Below are 14,899 nucleotides of genomic sequence, written 5' to 3' on the forward strand. Positions count from 1 at the left end.
GAACCCCATTCGGATAATTAGAACCAGAAAATGTTCTATTTAAAAAAATAATTGAGTGTATGTGATGTTACTTAGTTGTAAAATATTTTATTGAAAATGAAACAATAAAGTAAAATTGCAAAATTAAGGAATAATTATTTGAAAATGTGGGACTGATATTACACCAAAAAAATTATAATTTTAAAAATGAATAAATAGAAAAATGAAATAAAAATGAATTGTAAAAAAAAAATTGTAAACAAATTTTCAGAACTTATAAAAATTCTCCCCGAAATTCAAAAAATCCCCCCTGGAATCTGAAGTAACGGGGACATTCCCCCTTCTAGAAATTGAACCCTATTTCAAACCCTGTTATATATACATTTAATTGAAAGTAACTTGCCTTTGTATTGTGATTGTCAATTTAGCAGTGCATCCTGTATGCTTTGAAGGACCATCCCCAGAAACTATTCTGTCTGTCATGCACACAGCGATAGCTGATTTTGTATTTATTAAATCTCCCTGATTTCGGATATATTGTTGCAACACGCCAAGTACTTTTTGTATCTTCACTGTGTTGCTGTAACCAGTTCTGTGTATAAAATTAACAAGCATATTTAAGTTAAATCTGTATAAGCCAATCAAAAGAGAAGTTAATTCAATTTTTATTAAAACACAAATACAACCTAAAAAATCTTTAACCAAAAACGGCCCAACATAGCAATTAAGTAAAGGACATGTAAGTACTGGTGGAAAAAACAACAAAAACTTAAAGAACAAACTAAACAGAAAAATTAATTTTAAAAAATGCTGCAAAACATGGGTAAATAAAACTAAGGTGAATGTGTCCCCCCCCCCAAAAGGAAGCGATCACCCCCCCCCACCATCAAAAAAAAAAATCATTGGCATATATATATATATATGTGTGTGTCTTTGTGTTTTTCAAAAAAATAAATAAATAAATAAAAAAACTAGAAAGCCTATTGGAGTGCTTTTGTAAAAGAGCTGTTCTGACTTACATTTCACACTATATACATGTACTCCCCCCCCCCCGAATACTGCATATAATGTTATCTAATTGATATAGTTGTATCAATTAGACCGTTGATTAAATTATTAATTACAACGTTAAACCTTTAGGCACATGAATTTTCACATTTTTTTTTTAAATTCCAATAATTTAAATCGGCTGTTCTGTCCCTTTAATAACATCTTTTTTTTTTTTTTTTTCGGGATTATCCGCAATTAAATTAAGAAAAAAAAATTTAAAACTTACATTTGCAGCATTTTCATCAGTGATTTCTTTTACTATGTAAGTTAAATTTTCGTTTTGATCGTTTGTAATATTAATATTTGAATAAGTAAAGCCGGATGATAAGCTATCCATGGTTAAAACTTCAAAAGACACAAGACATTTTTAAAAGAAAGCAAAAAAAATCATGAAAAAAGTAGTGGCGCCATCTATCGAGCATGGAAGAAACTAAGCCATAGCGTGAATTACAGAATTACCGCTTGGGAACGGTCAAAATGCATTAGGCAAAGACTAAGTTAATTTAGTGGCGCCATCTATTATACAGTGTAAAAATGTCTGGGCGTGGTTTCAGATCTTTTGGATTTTGGAATATATTGCGTTCAGGAAGAGTTGCTCTCTGCGCTAAGAGAGAATCCGCCAGAAATCCCCCTGTTTTTGTTGCATTGTCTCTTAATTCGCTGTATTCTTTTGCTGTAAGTACATTTCCTTTGTTTTACAACTCATTTTTCTGTTTGTCGTTAATATGATATTCTCTGTTTTGGTATTTTATTTTGGTTGTTGAGCGAATATAACAATTCGATACATTCATGTAATATGCATAACACGCTGTTTTTAGGGTTAACTTTGTAATTTTATGCAGCTAACTCCCGCTTATCCGTGAACGGATCATCCGACTTGTAGATTATCTCTTCTTACTTGAATAATAACTAAATCATTATAATAAATCGAGAAGATTATCAGAATATTATTGTTAGATTTGGAAAAAAGAAAGGAAGAACGAAAAAAAGAGAGGAGGGACTCTGAATAAGAGAAAAACATAAAGATTAAGTAAAATGTACTTTTTTGGTATAAACTGTTGTGGCACTTAAAAAAGAGTTAACTGTTTTCTAGTAAGCATATTTGATTTTTTTTTCTCCTAACCCCCCCCCCCCTTTTTTTGTTCATCCCCTTTTCTTTTCCCCCTTTTTTCTTCTCCCCCTTTACCTTTCCCCCCCCTTTTTCTTCTTCTTTTCCCAGTTTTTTCCTTTTCTACCCATTTTTCTTTTCTTTTCCCTTCTTTTTTTCTTTTTTTTTGCGGGGGATGGGGGGTTAGGAGAGGCCCGACGACATAACTGACAAAGGCCCGCATTGGCTCTCTACGGCCCTGGGGGGATGCATCTGCTCCCGCACATCCTAAATATTGGCCTTGCCCTCTCACTTTTCAGAGTTCAAAATGAATGATCAGTTTAAAAAAATTTCACAGGGTGGTGGATTGATTTTTTGCTCATGAAAATGAACTAAAAATTCCAAAAAAGGACTTCTTTCATTTTGTTTCATAAGAATGGAACTTTGAATTGGGGGACTACGGTGGCCAACTGTACCGAATTCGAGACCATATTCCTCATTTTTTGAGATTATTTAGCGAGTTCTGTTAAATTCAATAATATGGCAAAGGTTTACAAAAAAAAAAAAAAATCAGCCAGTGCAAACAAAAAAAAAAAAAAAAGGAAGGATTAGGGACGCCACCCTCTTACCCTTTGAAATCATTTTTGCCCCTTCCCCCCCCCCCCTTCCGCTTTTTTGTTGCACCAGCAACCTATGTTTGCAACTACTGCCAATAATTTTAATAAGCTAGTTATTTTTACAGATATATTTTATTTTATTTTAACTGTGATCATTAATTTATCATGTTTAAATTTATCTCTTATTATTACACGAAAAATCATATTTAACTTATTCTATGGTAAAATAAACGGTTTCGAATTATGTGTCTATCAAACCTTTCCTTGTTGCCATTCCAAATAATTAGCCCTTATAATTGGAAGTATGCTCTGTGTTAATATTATTGACCTTTTTTCATGATGTTTATTTAGAAACTAAATGAAAGAATCAATTTTTGATTTAATTATGCAATATTATACTTATTTTAAAATTAAATTCAGCTATAAATCGTTTATTTATTTAGATAGATTATTAAAGAAACTGAGAACTGACCATGTTGGACGTTGGACATTACATTACCCTAAGTAATTTTTCTTTGGTATATTTTTGGTGTAATATTCAATTTTTCTTTCTTTTTTTTTTTTTTTTGTACGCATTTAATTTTATTCACGTTGAGATGCAGGAGAGCAGCAGCAGTGGCAAGAAGGGGGGGGGGGGGGTTAAACCCTTAGAGCCCTTGGATTAAAAACATATTGCCGATCCTAGTATACTGGTAACCATCAGGGTTCGTTGATTTAAATCAGCTTGATTTAAATCAAGTGATTTTTTGAAAAAAAATCATCGATTTTACTCAATTGATTTGAATTAAGTGATTTTTTAAAGAAAATCATTATTTAAAACCAGTTGGTTTTTGTTTTATAAATTTTTCATTTTTTGAACGTATTGCTCTAAATTTAACTGATCTGCATGACACTATCTCAACTTCAACGGGCAAAACTACATAGGTGTGTGTAACAGATTTTCTTTCTTGCAATTTGCAATTTTACTTTTACTTCAAAATTACAGTACAGAACAAAATAAAAATTTGCTGTTTTTCTTATACACCATGACTAATATAGTTAAGAAAAGTAATTATTCAACATATTATTTAACACTAAAAACGTACATGATGATGGAAACCTTATCTTTAAGCAAAGCATAACACGAAATCACATCTTATCTAAGCATTATAATGCATTTATAATTTTTTTAAAAATGTATTGAATCGTTAGAGAATATATCTTAATTTTAAAAGTAAGCTGAATGGATTCATCTATTGTATGAATATGAAAAATATTATGCTTATAAATGTAAAGTAATTAATATCTACAAATTTTAGAAGATTAAAAAAAAAAAAAAATCTGATTTAAATTTAAAAAAAAATCGATTTAAATTAAAAAAAATCACGAACCCTGTGTGGTAACATACATTTATGGGAAAGGACTGCACGATCCCCCTCCTCCTTCGAAGGAAAATTCTGGCTGCGCTTATTTTGCTGATTATTTATATAATGGGGTCGTTTCCAAAATTTTAGAAGTATTTTTTTCTGAAAGAACATGCGCTTTCATTGTTTACACTTCTGTCGTGTGACATCACAAATGATGAAATGCCATTCAATATTGCCATTCACAGAATTAAATATTTAATTCGCATCTTTACTCACGTGTATTGGCAAGCGTAGAGTGCAATTTTAATTCGTTGCTTGATTATCATAACGTGGAACCGTGGTAAAAAGATGCGCCAAAATGCATCATTTGTGACGTTATAAAGACCACGCCTTGTTTGAAAAAATCGGACGTTTTAAAAAATGAATTTAAAAAAAAAATGTTGTGAAAATGAAAGAATTTTTTGGGTCCATGTAATTTTTTTTTTCTCATTCTATCCATTTCAATGACTAAAAGTATTACTTTTGACTGAAGGAAACCACCCCATTAATCGTTTAGAATTTTGAACAGCGATCATGACTATACCATAACTAAATTCATATAATAGACTACATTTTGGTGCAATAGTTATTTTAAAAAAAATAGTTTAGATGTAAATAGATTTAACCTCTTTTAGTTTTGTTTCCCAGCATTTTTATTTTATGTATCATCATTATAATTGTTATTTTTTTATTATTATTTTGTGGTTTTCCTTGTTTCAGCGCAATGGGGTCGTTTCCGAAATTTTAAAAGTATTTTTTTTCTTAAAGAGCATGCTTAAAAACATTGGATTTGACTATTTTAAAAATCATTTGACAAAGTTTAGTATTTTTCAACAATTATTTTAATTGGTACGCAGATTCAATTTCATTTTTTATGCTTCTGCACATGACATCACAAGTGATGAAATGCCATTCACTGATGCCATTAGCGCAGAGCGCAATATTTAATTCGCTTCTGAATTATCATAAGCTGGAGACGCGGTGGACAGCAAGCGTAAACATTCCGCGTGCCAGTGAATTTCGGGCCAAAGTACATCGCTTGTGACGTCATAAAGGCCACGCCATGCTTGAAAAAATCAGACATTTTAAAAAATTAAGTAAACATTATATGTTGGGAAAATAAAAGTATTTTCTGGGTTCATTTTTTTTTTTTTTTTTTGCTCATTCTATCAATTTCAGTGACTAAAAAGTAGTATACTTTTGACTGAAGGAAACAACCCCATTCTAAATAATTATTTAGTGATTGTTTTGGTATTGGTAGTGTTTTACTATTATTTAATTAGTTTTATTAGATTTAGAGCTTCTTTTTTTACCCACTCAATGCAAAGAAATGAGACAGTCTGACCATCGATTACATGGAAAGGCTAATATCCGGTTTATAGGCGGAAATGGACGTATCTATTAATTTATAGGGGTGTTAGTTGGTTTGTTACAGATGAGCACTTTTGCCTCTCCACTATTTAGCCTTCGTTTTGTAAAAATGAAAATTTGCTCTCAGCAACATTTTTTCAATCTAAAGTACATTAGATCTATATTCTCAAGGAAAAAATTAATTGATTTATTAATTCACAACAAAGTTTTGAGCTTACCATTTTGCTTTTACGTTCCTGAACGAAATGAAAATATTTTCTTTTCTTTTTGTTGTTTCTATGGTAACTATTTTTGTTTTCCCTTATTTTATTTTAGAGAATGCAATAAATGAGTAAGGCACTCGTGGCATTACAAAACGCGTGCATCAAAACCCCATCGTTATTTTCCCGTCTCCCCAGCTAGATTCATTCAGATGGAATCGTCTTTACTTGGCAGATTGTCAAATTACATACAATCTGCGGTCAAATAGTAGTATTAAAACAAATTAAACGGTTAAAATCATTTTTTTTTTTCTTTCCGTTTTCATTTTTTTCAGAAATTAACTGAGTATAGTACACATTTTTCAGGCGTAAAGTTTCTAATTATGGTAAATGTATCTTGATGCTTAACTGTAGCTCTGACGCACAAATCCAAACAGGGGCGTGCACGAAAGGAGGGGGAGAAGAGACACCTGTTAGCTTGGGCCCGAGATTTTTAAAATGAGGGGTGAAGTATATGTATATAGGGACGTTGGAGTAAGCAAACAATATGGAGGGTTCCCGTAAAAGTCATCTGTGACGGGCCCTAAAATTTCTGGGCACGCCCCTGGATCCAACATCTACACTACTGGCCATTAAAATTGCTACACCAAGAAGAAATTGCCAGAATGAAGCTAAATTTTGCACACGTGATAGCAAAATTGACATTAGAAAGTGATTACAAAATGAAAGCAAATTGATCATTTAATGTTGGAAAAATCTCAAATGAATGGAAGTTTAAGTTCCCTGCTAAGCCACCTCTAGCATGAATGTACGATGTACGAAGCGATGCAATCGAGCATTGAGGCCCTGCAGTCTCCTACGATATCCTACGTCATTTCGTACCACAGTTGCTGTAAACGTGCCACTCATTCGATCAAACTCATACGCATGTCACCACGGGGCTCCCAGGAGCCATTTTTTAACCCGACAATGCGCGGTCACAAACAGCATGGCAGCATGTGTGTCAAGGGACTTCCTTTGATCTGCGCAATGCACTGATTTGCCACAAATCGAGCATATCTGGGATCACTTGACACGGTAAATTGGACAGCTTGTAAGTTTGATCGAATTAGTGGCGCGTTAACAGCAACTGTTGTACGAGAGGACGTAGGACATCGTACGAAACTGCTGTGCCTCAATGCTCGACTCTTACATTCACGCTAGAGATGGCGAAACGGGGTACTTAAACCTCCATTTATGTGGGATTTTTCCAGTAATAAATGATCATTTTGCTTTTATTTTGTAATCGTTTTCTAGTGTCAATGTTGCCATCACGTGTGTAAAATTGTGTTTAATTCTGACAACTCCTTCTTGGTGTAGCAATTTTAATGACCAGTAGTGTAGTTTTCGAATGGGGCAATTGCACGAAAAAGTGACATGAGATTTGAAATCTTTATATATGTGATAGCGAATGATCGCGTAACGCTCTTGATGTCACCCTTCATCGGCTTTGAGCTACCTCTAAATATTATTCAAATGTAAAAAAAAATTTGTGCCACTTATTTTCTAATTATTGGAACCAAATGGGAGGGTAAGACTCAAAAAAGTTTCACCTTCGAAATTTTGGTCCATCCTACTGTAGAGTTTGTTTGAACGCGCTAATCTCGGGGACTACTGGTTCGAGTTGAAAAATTCTTTTTGTACTGAATAGTCTATTCATTGAGGAAGGTTATAGGCTAGATAACATCATGCTATGACTAATAGGACTGTAGCAGCTGTAAAAAATTTTATGAAAATGGGAAAATTTATATCTATACTAATATTCTGATGCTAAAGAGTTTGTTTGAATGCGCTAATTTCAGGAAGTACTGGTTCGAATTGAAAAATTCTTTTTGTGTTGAATAGTCCATTTATTGAGGAAGGCTATAGGCTATTTTTTAAAATGAAATTGACCAGAATATTTGTAATTGCAAATTAAATGTTTGATTAATTGTTTAGTTCTATGAATTCTTAATAGATGGCGGAGTAAGTTAACTCTTCGAGAGGGCACTGGCCGATAGTGTCGATAGCTGCATGCCCATGCTACGCTGTTGTGATCAGCGAACAGATTTTTAAATGCGTTTTTTTTTTTTCGACGTTCAGGTACATAATAGGGAAGTTTTCGATTTTTCAATTTTATTTTTATATGATAGAGTAACATGTATGAACATCATAGGTGAAAACATTTTTGCGATACGATAAGTAGTTTTTTTTTAAATAAATTTTAAAGTTCAAGCGCTTGTGACGTCAAATGGCATAGAAAGTGACGTCATGCGCTCTTCCGATAGGGGAGAAGCCGAAGGTCACGCATTCGACTTCGAAGACGAAACGTAAAAGGCTTATCTCCTCGCATTTAACTCCTCGCGTTTCTGGAACATTAAACCTCTCATCCTCTCGGAAATATTCGAATATCATCATTGATGTTACATGAGGAAGATTATTTAGATTGTGCTTTAACGAATTCGGTCTCCATAGTGTGTTCAAAAGGATTATTGAATTTCTAAAAAATAAAAATATCAGCGCGCTCAAAATGTCCCTAGCGAAAACAAGGGATCTTCGGCGGAAGGCTGCCCATTCGCGCCCTGTGACGTAGGCTCGTGATGTTTCAGAAGAGCGCACTTTTGCGCGTGGATTTTTAAAAATTCATTAAAAATCAACCACGGTGTTTTAAAATTCGGCGATGGTGAATTTTTTAGTTTTGAGGGTCAATTAACAATATCCAATAGCCAAAATATGAACATTTAATAGGTTGCAACTTCCCTATTTGATTTTGTAGGATTTTTCTATTTGGTTTTGTTTGCCTTATTTCATCAACGTTTGTTTTTGTTCTTATAGTTGAAGATATAATTACTTATATAAGTAAATAATTTGATTTGTCGAATTATTCAATTGTGATTGTTCTTTATAACGTTTTTATTATAGCACTAGCAGTACCCGCACAGCGATGCCCGTGCTAAATATTTAATGGAAGTCCGTTGAATATAAGAAATTGACGCCCCCTCACCCTCTGATGTAAAATTATCATTTTTCTTTGTATAAATGCATACACAACTTTTCGAAAAAAAAAATCAAGTTTCTTTGGAATTTAAAATTTTTTGTCAAATCATTGAATTAGATTTAGTTGCTTTAAAATCTCTATTTAATGAGTGAAGCGGTTTTTACTGCAATTAAGAATATTTATTTCGCCAAATAAACAAATAAAAAAAAAGACATCAAATAATACCTTTCAAATGTAAAAATAGTTCCGCAACTCTATTGTTTATCGCCAAACTCGCCCAGCAACCACGCTGTCATAATCCATCCGTCAAACGAAAAAAAAAGAAACATCCAGTGGAACATTCCAAAATTATCGTCAGAAAGAAAAGAAAATGTACATTTCACTCGGATAAAAATAAATCAAAAGTTTTTGTTCTTTCAAAACAAATCGCAAAAACAACGAATTATATTTTACGGTTGCTTTAAAACAACAGTCCTAGACTGAATTGCTCAGCGCCTAACGTGCCAGGCACCACGCTACCGGAACCCAATGCCTTTTGCAAGTGAAGCGGATGTTTTTTCTTTGGCAATAATAAATATTTCGCAAAATAAACAAAAGTGTAGAAAATCACATTAACAGTAGCTTTCAAATCTTTATATATTAAGAGCTGCGTTGCCCGGCTTTGCACGTTCTACCTTGAGAATAAAAATTGTGTCAAGTGATACATATTCAACAATCAGGCTTACATAAAAGAAAAAAAAACCATGCAAAATTACCCTTCCAAACAATGACGACAGATATTAAATTACCTTTATAAATTAAAATGCGAAAGATGGATTTTAAAAGCGTAACCATGGAAACACGGAACAAAATAAGTTTAAGAAATTAAATGCAAAGTAAGGATAGAAACAATGAATTCAAAAAGCGTAGGCGTGGAAACGCGAAAATAAAATAGTCGACAACCTGAATCAAAATGACATTTTTCGAATTTGATTTAAAAACGCTTGTAATTTTTTTTTTCTTTGAAGATAGAAGCTAAGTTTTGGACCACAGGTCGAGAGAGACCTGGAGTAAAAAATGTCGCTTTTTCCAATGGTGTCAAAAAGAAAACTGTGGGACAATTCCTTCACTTTTTATTGATAGATTTAATGAAGAAAGTAGTGCTTAAAATTTCAGCTAAGCCTAAAAAAGTTCAAGCTAAAAACGCAAATTATTCCTGCCGTAATTAAGTTAGAGCGTTGAAACAAATTGTTTAGAACGCTGAAAATTCTACCCTTTTCAACGATATATAATATTAATATGTGCAAGTAATTTTCACTTCCATATTCGGGAATTTATGTGAAATTTGGGCCTAAATTGGAATAAAAACTAGTATGTTGTGGCCATCACGAAACTTTCTTCTATATTTTTCCTTTTTCTGATCCCTCCTCATGCTTGACGAGGAAGCAATATTCAAAACAAAAACAAAATTACACATGCAAAAACTTGACGACCATCCCAATGTCTGAATTATTGTAAAAACAAAACAAAGAGCGAAAATTGAAAGTTACTTTAAAAGCCTTACTTGAATTAATTACAAATATTTTATTTGTTAACAAACATAAGATGGCAACAGTTAAAAATTTTAAATCATCGAGATAATATTTCCGATCATTTCCATACAGTTAAAAATCCCGAGAAATACGCAGACGACAATCTATTACGATTTATCTTTCTTATTCGGAACTCCAGCGCTCGAATACGCTACCTTGCGGTGATTTATAAAACTGCGAATGCAACTAAAACTTTGCCACGTTGCGTTCCATGTGTGTCTGTTGACGTAAACACAGGCAGTTTGTTCTGAGTATTTATTAACGCAATCGATGTGTCTTAGTTTGCTTTCAGCTACAGAAATTAATTCGTCCCTTAGTAGTATTCTCGAGCTCCTCAAAATAATGTTAGTTTTCATTATTTCCTTAATAATAGGTGGAAGCGAAAATTCTGGATTAACAAACTTGGATAACGTTATACAAGGTAAAAAATTTTATTGTTTTGTATGAATTTGTAAGAATATGGGAGTTTTTTTTAATCTTAAATTAATTAAACTTACCATATTTTACAGCAGCATTTAGTTGGAATGGGACAGTATGCAAAATATTTTCTTGAATATATTATCGTAGAACAAAATGAATAACCGAGAAAGAATTTACTTTATTCCTTTTATTCTCAGCTGAAAGTTATCGCCAAATTTGTTTAGGGTTATAATTTTGGCATTGTGCGAGCAAAGTAGCCTTGGCGAGATTTCGCGTTTTTAGTTAAACCATTTTCAAATTTTATCATGAGTGGAATAAAATGGTAGTAAGATTACAGAATTCGATAAGTAAAAAGAAATAATTGTCAATCAACTGAAAAGAAAACTACCACCATATATCCGTGAGAATTTTGTTGATGATTTGCATAACATGACACAATTAAATCGTAACTCAGAAATTAGAAAAATCGAAACAGAAAATTTTTAAATTAACCGATTCGGGAATTCAAGAGAAATAACTCAGCTACAAATGGAAAACAAGCGCTAGCCAAAGCAAAGGAAAGAAGTATCATCTTCTTTTGGTAATAATTTGTAATGTCATATTAAATTTTCTAGCATTAATTGTTATTCTTGTCAGGCCACAATTATTATTTAGTTTTATCAAGAATTGATAAATATCGAATTCAACATCGTGAAAATGGCTGCTTAGAACTACGAACTACGTACTTTGCATTAATGTTTGACGTTTAGTAATGCTTCTTGAATTCTCATTTCTTTCTACGTGGGTCAGAATATCAACAAGACTTTGAAAATTAATTTAAAAAGAATAAAGCGAAACAATCATACGTACGAACAAAAATCACAACACTTTTAGCATTTTCTTCGTTACCATGTGCGTTTGTTTTAGTTTTCAATTCCGCCATTAGACAGTGACTTCAGTGCCCCCTATAGTTCGTTGGAGTTGCGAATTGTTGCATTAATAAAACTAATTTTATTCTCAAAAAAAAAAAATCAACACCTCTTGGAGCGATTGGAGTCAAAATTGAACCAAAGTCTGTTTACGTATGGATTCACATATATTCCAAATTTCAACCAGAACGTAGCATTATTTCTTGAGATAGGGCACTCACACTGGAAAAAAAGAACGGTCGATTGCGCTACCCCCCCTTTTTAGCTCTTGACACCAAAATAAAATCAGCTCTTATACCCACTAAGGGCTACTTGTCAAAAAAATTTTGTTTGATTCCGTTCGTTATTTCTTGAGATACAGCAGTCACAATTGACGACAAAAAACGTTCTATAACTCAACCCCCGTTTGAGCTATTGACACCAAAATTGAATCAGCACCTGCTCCTGTTAATGGCAACATATGGACCAAATTTTGTTTGATTCCGCCAGTTACTTCCTGAGGAATAGCAAGCACGCGTAACTCAAGAAACGTCCCATTGCTCCACCCCCTTTGGAGGAATTCGCGGCAAAAACCAATGGGCATAAGTTCACATAGGGGCCATATGTGTACCAAATTTTGTTCAATTTCATGCAGTAGTTTTTGCTGTAGAGCGGCCACAAAAAACCGGTCACACACAGACGTGACACACATACACACACACACACACACACACACACACAGACAGACAGACATTTTCCAAAAATAGTCGAAATGGACTCAGCACACCTCAAAACGTTCGAATCCTTCGAAATTCGAAAATTTGCACGAATCCAATACTTTCTTCTATATATTAGATATAGAAGAAAGTAAAAAGAACTATTTATTGGATTTTTTCGAATTATTGCCTATGTCACTCAGTAAAAAAGCACCTTTCATATAGTGAAGGAATTTTTTCAAATAGGTGCAGTGGTTCCGGAGATTACCTCGAACATATAAACATACAAAAACCTGCCCTCTCTCTTTTTAATATTAGTATAGAGTTTATTTGGCGAAACACTTAAAATTGCAGGGAGAAAAACCGCTTCACTCGCTAAAGGGCAGGGCTACGGTAGCGTGGTTGCTTGGCTCGTTAAGCGATTAACTATGCAGTTAAAGGATTATTTTGAGTTTAAAGCTACTGTTAATAATTTTATATGTTTTGGCGAATAGTTTTAAATTCCAAGGAGACTTTAATATGTCTTTTGAAAAGGTGTGCACCCATTTTAGTTGATCCTTTTACATTAGAAGAGGGGTGGGGGTGGGGCGAGGATTTGTTTTGTTCAGCGGATTTCCTTTAACTTCTTAGCACGGGCATCGCTGTGCAGGTACACTAGTTATTTAATATAATGCATTCTGTAGCTTAAAAGATTTTTTTTTTTTTTTTTGCATTTAACTCAATGGGGACGTTTCCAAAATTTTAAAAGTATTTTTTTCTGAAAGAGCATGTTTAAAAACATAGGATCTGACCATTTTTTAAATAATTTATTTAAGTTTAATATTTTTAAAAAATTACTTAAATCGGTGCGCTTTTATTGTCGTCACTTCTGTCGTGTGACATCACGAATGATGAAATGCCATTCAACGTTGCCATTCACAGAACAAAATATTTCTTTCGCATCTTTACTCACGTGTATTGGCAACGATATGGTTAATAGCAAGCGTAGAGCGCAATTTTAATTCGCTGCTTGATTATCATAACGTGGAAACGTAGCAGAAAGATGCATAGACTAATAATTAGAGTAGACCGAGCTTTCCCAGACTTGCTGATGAAGAAATTGGTTCATGGATACATCATGTGACTGGTGGGAGGCTTGGCGAAAACTTTGGCAGCATGGTTGCTAGATGGCAACATTATCTATAGTTTGGCACTCGACATGTATTTTAAGACGTAATGTGTTTTCATTATAATTTTTTTCCAGGTGCAGAGATTGAACTGTTTTTCTTTTAGTTATGCATTATTTTGACATTAGTAATTAGTTTTTGATCACAGTTTTCAGTAACTTTTATTTCATCCGGAACTGCTACGTCAGCGTTGGCGTGAACGTAATGGCTTAAACGTTTTGCGTTAACGCAAAAATGTACTAATCGGTATCTTAAATTGAAATTGTAGGTTACCTTACCGCAATCTTACCATTTGCCGATTCTTTTTGGGCGCTTGCATCTTTAATTGCTTAAAGAGTTATTGAAAATGAATGAAGAAAAGGCACAGTACTATCTAAACGAAAAACTCACTATATTAACAAAATATTTACAACTTAGAATAACAAATTTACAAATCGGACTCCATAAATGATCATTCTTCCGTGTTCCATCAATTCTATTTATTTCATTTCTCGCGGGCGTTAATCGTCTGCTACTATCAACGCTCGCTGTTGCTAGGATATCCACCAGTCACATGGTTTGGTTTATGAGCAGCAAAAGGGTTGCCACAGCTCGGTCTACTCTTATTATTAGTCTATGGAAAGATGCCCCAAATTGCATCATTTGTGACGTCATAAAGACCACGCCTTGTTTGAAAAATCGAACATTTAAAAAAATTAGTTTAAAAAAACTGTTGGGAAAATGAAAATATTTTCTGGGTCCATGTAAGTTTTTTTGCTCATTCTATCCGTTTCAATGACTAAAAGTAGTACTTTTGACTGAAGGAAATGACCCCATTATTGCACTATATTTTGAACACTTTCTTTTGCACACATGCATAAATGTCGAAAAATTTGGTTAGTGGAAAAAAATACTCATGCATACAAATTTAAATTTTTAATGAAGAATTTAATTTCAATGTAACTAGATTAAAATCAACTGTATAAATAAGTTACACATATATTTATACTTGATTGGTCACATTGAATTCCTGCTCGAAAACAGCATTTTAGCTGCTCATGGTCAACAAGGGAGTTTTGGGGAGAAAGGAAATGTTTCCCACTCTGGCGTAGGCTTCTGGCTACGTCTCTGCATATAAATTCACATTTATTACAAAAATCGTTTATGAACTCTTTTTCTTTTCTTTTTTTTTTTTTTTTCCTTTTGACGTCCAGAGTACTGCGAACAATTGAATGATGGTATGCAGTTCAGATTTATGCCATATTAGCTATAAATCCTAGAAAGAGGAATGAGCAGAGCTCGAAAATATCGAAAAGATCCAATATTTTGATTCATGGATCCCTCACTTGCCAAACCGACTAACTCCATGAAACAAAAAGTAGAGAATAGTTATGAAGAAGATAGTATTATATCCGTCTGCCGTCACATAGACAGAAATGAACTGAACCAAAATTT

Source organism: Uloborus diversus, unplaced genomic scaffold, assembly GCF_026930045.1.
Source record: "Uloborus diversus isolate 005 unplaced genomic scaffold, Udiv.v.3.1 scaffold_1023, whole genome shotgun sequence".
NCBI classification, from domain to species: Eukaryota; Metazoa; Arthropoda; class Arachnida; order Araneae; family Uloboridae; genus Uloborus; species Uloborus diversus.